Consider the following 5,562-nt stretch of genomic DNA (forward strand, 5'->3'; position numbering starts at 1 on the left):
ACAAATGTGCTACAGGTAGGGGCCCCTGGAATGGAAGACAGGGAGTCATTAAGAAAAGTGGGATGGGAGCAGATGTTGGGCAAGGTGCAAGTTGGAGGAAGAAGGCTAAGAAATGTGATTCAACTGTAAGCAAATAAGCCCTACAAGCAATGCTTGGGAGTCAGTGGGTGTTTTTTTGGACAGTTAGACCTGAGCCATCCAGTTAAAACAGGACTAGGTGTCCCAGAGGCTGTACATCTTCCCCTTCCCACAATTTACACTGACCTCTAATAACATTTTACTAAAATTATCTGGGTCCTAATTAATTTTCCTGGCTGTTTTCTTTCTTATTGCTCTCCTGGCCACAAGGTAAGGACAATGGCTGCTTCTAATGAATGGAAAGAACAGTTGGGCTCAACTCATTTGCTCTAAATGGCTCTCTTTCCTCTGCCTAATGAAGCTTTGGGGATTTCCTCCCCTTGCTTTTTTTGGATGGATGATGGGAGATGACACCTGTTAGTGTCTGAGAAGACAGGCATTACCAAGAACTTATCCTCTAGGGCACCCACTATCTGTAAAAAGATTATTGGTTTTGTTACTGGAAGGTCTGTCTACCTGTTAGCTAAGGGAGGAAGAAAACTGACATTTGCTATTGTGCTTATTGTGTGCTAAGTATTTTTCTGAGTGTTCCTTCTCTGGGTTCCTAGAATATCCTGTGTATTCTTCTAACATACAGTTGCCAAGATCTGTTTTCCTGAAAACACTGCAAGCAACTTGAGAGCAAGCAATGCATCTATCTCATAGTTGCATTCTTAGTCTCAATGTGACAGCCAACTCATAGTAAGTTCTTAATTAATAGGTGTTTAACTGATAAATGACTCCTGGGTGGTAAATACACACTTTCTTACCCAGTACGCACCATCACCCTTACTCCTATTGATATTCCCATTTTACAGATAACTAAAGCAAGGCTCAGAGGCACTTGCCTAAGGTCTTACATGTAGTATATATATAGTTCTACATGACCGGAGAAAGTCCAGGCTCTTTCCATTGATTAAACATGTTGATCACTTATACGAACAATGTTTTATCTCTGGGTACCTGCTGAATTTCAGCATAGATCCCAATGAAGTGCTACCTTTGGAAAAGATATTGTGGATATATTCTCATGGCAGAAAAGATGCTATAAGCTCCAGTAACAAGTTTGCCCTGTACTTGAAGGTATTATTATGAACTAAGAGATGGCTTCAGATATGGTAGAAGTAGATGTGATAAGATAGCATGTAAATTAGAGTCTGAGGAATTGTAATTATTAGAAGGGAAGATAATTTAGGATCTTCCCTGTATAATATTGCAACTTTTTTTTTAGCTCTGGCAATGTATACTTGAAATTGTTGACCCAAATATTTTTATTTTTAGTGGTTATGGAGCTATGTTGCTTAATGAGGGGATGGAGGCAGGCAAGAAGGGAATGGCTGAAAACCCTTGCATGTAGGAAGAATTGAAGAAAACAGGTAAAAATAGGAAAGGAGCAGGAAGAAGTAACACCCTGAGAGTTAAGTCAAGGATGGACATTATTAAATGGAAGGCAGGGGATTTTAGTTTTGTGAGCATGGCCAAGTATGGGCTTTAGAGCGCCAAGACACTCCCCTGAAATTTTTTATAGGTATATTTCACTGAATATTTTATATGTATATATATACATATTTCATATGTATATTGCAATCAACAGAAGGTACATAGATTTCATTTTTCAAAGTGATCATTAACTTTCAAAAGACTAACAACTGGTTTTGGGTAAATAAAAATAAGTCAAATTGTTCTAGGACCAGAGTTCCAGAATGTGGGGGACAATACCTTTTCAAAAAATGGATTTGGCAAATGGGTCTATGGGCAAGCCAAAATACTTAACATTTATTGAGTGTAAAACCTGTTTATACCATCAATTTAAGCCCCCTTTTAGATCCCTTTACATGCTATTTTATTGATTCCTCACAATAGTGCTTTGAAGAGGACCCTATTGTTATCCCTTTCATATTTGAATAGACTGGGCACATGGAAGTTACGTAAATTGCCCAAAGTCACATTATTAGCAAATACAGAGCCATGATTGGAGCTGAGCAATGTAACTGTGGATCTGTCATACGAATTACACCCTGTATAGTCTCTCTAGAGGAAAGAAAGTGCCTTCAGGGATGGTTGAAGGCTCAGCATTTTTGCATGTCTTCCTATATTACTTGACTATATGACTCCACGATTGCAGCTATCCCAAATGACCTCAAGTTGGGTACCCAAACTAATTGTCAGGAGGGATTCTGGAAGGATAAGGACATGAGATACTGGTAGTCCCAGAGAAGCACCGGGAGACTAATCTCATGGTGGCAGCAGTAGAAAGGTCTTAGAGATTTGGGTGGCTAGGGAGCCTTCTGATCATGGAGAAGCTTGGAGGACCCATGTATGAAAGGGCTTTCTGGAACAGGACTGCTGGAGAGATTGTAAAAGTTGATGCACTGCCTATAGAATTTACCCAGAGTTTTGGGGATGCCCCTTTCCACTGGGGGTGAACCCAAGGGGCCTTCCCTGGATGTGTCTCTGTTGCTTAAGCAGAAGCATAGAGAAGTGGAATGATTTCAGGCTCTAGTCATGCAGGCTTGGGCTCTTAGCTAAGCTTGACTCAGCTCCTGTCCCACCTGCGTTATGTCCCTGGAAAAGTTGCCTATGTCTTTGAGTCCCCTTTTCTCTTCTGTGAATCTGGGGCAAGTACAACTGTCTACCTTAAAGGGCTGTTGTGAGAATTAAATGAAACAAGGAAGGTTTGCATGTAATAAGCCCTTAGTATATGGTAGCTGTTTAATTCCCTCTTACCCCAAGAAAGAACATGCCCATCATTTTCAGAAATGTTGCTTGACCCAAACAGGTTTTTGTTCTCTTGCCAGACTCTCTTATACTTCCTTTCTCTAACCTGCATCTTCTAACAGAATATGCGCATTGCTTCTCCAGTTCTACATAAACTCTGCTCCTTCAAGGAACCAAGGAACCATTTCCAGCCAGTACTTAGTAAGAAAGAGAGTAAGAAAAAACTTTAATATAATGGTGTGCTGGAGCTATCCTGTACTATCTCATGAGATCCAACTGTTAATTGCTTAGGAATTTTGTGAACTGGTTGACTTCACTTTGCAACCTTGAAATTGATCTAGGTGGGAATATTTATACTACAGAAATGGTCGAACATTACAACTTAGAGCTCCTCTTTTCTTTCTTCTCTTCAAGAGCTTGTTTTTAACATTGACCAGCACACCATTGAGTGTTAATAGTTAGAAAGTAATAGTAGTTAGTAAGCATGCCATTTGTCAGATGCTGTCCAAAAACTTTACATATAGTAGGTTGGTGCAAAAGTAATTGTGGTTTTTGACATTACCAAAATTTTTTGCTATTACAATACCAAAAACCTCAATTACTTTTGCACCACCCTAATACTAATTTAATTCTCACAACACCTTTTGAGGTGGTTATTGTTATTCCCATTTTATAATGAGGGAAGTGAGAAAGTGAGTCGCCAGAGGTTATGTAGCTAATGACAGAATTGAGATATAAACTAAAGCAGGCTGGCTCCAAGGCCTGTGTTCACAGTCAGCTGTTCCACCTCTTGAGGATTCTTGTGAAGATTTAATAACTTATGTAAAGACTTGGCCCAGTCCTTGGTGCTTAGTAATTGCTTGATAAATATTAGCTGTTATTATTTATACCAAGAGTTCTTAAGTTTTTGAGGTCATGAAAATCTGATAAAGGAGCTTTAAATCCTTTTTTCCTAAACGATGTACATTTGTTTAGTGTGTATCTAAACACACAGACACACACATACACACACACACACACACACACACACAGAGTGAGATACAACCTTAGGGGATTCTGAACTCTTGGACACCCGTTGATTCTAACTCTACCTTTTGGGGGCCACATATAAGGCAGCTAGTCTCTCCTATTTCCCCATTACTATCTTTCAGTGCTCCAAAGATAGGGATCAAATTTCCTTTGTGTTTATCTTTTTCCAGTAGAACATTCCATGTTTCTTCACCTTCTCTTCAGGGGCTGTTTGTGTACCCTCCCAAGCCACTCGCCCTCCTGCAGGTGTGCCCTAATTTGCTTTGTTTCTCTTGGTATGAGACCCAGAGTTGTGTAGTCTCATAGCCTTCTTCATTTCCCCTGATCTCTGTGTACCAATTGATATTTTTCTAGTTCTGTTTTTTCTCTCGTGTCCTAGCTCTAGAGGACTTTACAAGTTCTCTGGCATCTGGGATATAAAGTTGAGCTACAGTTTTAACACCCCTAACTTCACACACACACACACACACACGCACCAGTATACATCTTACAATTAAATCATAAAAGAATTTTGAATATGTGAACACATATCTTGGGGCTTCTTTACTTTCTTCATCTGGGCTTCAGTGAACTGTAGACATCTACTTTGGCTTTCTTCTGTCTTTTAACCAGTGGCCCGCAACCTTTTTGCACCAGGAACCGGTTTCGTGTAAGACAATTTCTCCATTGATGGTGGGAGTTGGGGGGCAGGGTCGGGATGGTTTGGGGATGAAACTGTTCCACCTCAGATCATCAGGCATTAGATTCTCATAAAGAGCTCACAACCTAGATCCCTCGTGTGTTCAGTTCACAGTAGGGTTTGCACTTCTATGAGAATCTAATGCTGCCACTAATCTGACAAGAGGTGGAGCTCAGGCGGTAATGCTCACTCACCTGCCGCTCACCTTCTGCTATGCAGCCCACTTCCTAACAGGTCATGGACCGGTACCAGTCCATCCATGGCCTGGGGTTTGGAGATCCCTGTTTTAAACTTTTCTTGTACCCTCATTTTGCTTCCTCAACCCCAACCCCCTGACAGCATGTCTGCTCTCTAGCCTTGAATTCCAGTCTTACTTTCACTCCACAAAAGAAGAATAACAACTAATAAAAATTGCTTAGACTTTCTATGTGTGTATAATTTTGTATACATTCTCATTTAACTAAACCCATGCAACAAACCTATGATATAGGGGTTTCAAAGGAAATGGAAACATAGAGGGATTAAGTAACTTGCCCAAGTTTTCACAGCTAATAAGTGGCTAAGCTAGAATTCAAACCCACCTTTAGGAGCTCTATCTTTGCGTGTTTTTCTTTGGTGTGCTCTGACTCCTTTTCCTGTATCACAGCATCTAATCGTGGTCTGACGCATGGTCCCATCCTGAATATCTGTATTTATCACCGGGCTTTAGAAGTTCATAGTGTTAATAAGACAAAAAGAGATTTAAGTCATGGGGTATTGGGGAAATTCTTGCAGGTGGAGGATCTCTCAGTATTGTGCAAATACTGCCACACAAGTCCCACCAACCCCACCCCAGCCAGCCAACCAACCAACCAACCATGTGCCTCACTGACTAGATCTGAGCTCGTTAAGACTCATCTTCCCTTCTCTTCAATCCCAGAAAGAATTGGGACTAAAGCCTTTATAGAAAATAAAGCCATCCCTCCATGCAAAAGGACCATGAGCTGGATTTTTGAGAGTCCAGATAGCTTTTTATATGA

Source organism: Papio anubis, chromosome 5 (assembly GCF_008728515.1).
Source record: "Papio anubis isolate 15944 chromosome 5, Panubis1.0, whole genome shotgun sequence".
Taxonomy (NCBI): domain Eukaryota; kingdom Metazoa; phylum Chordata; class Mammalia; order Primates; family Cercopithecidae; genus Papio; species Papio anubis.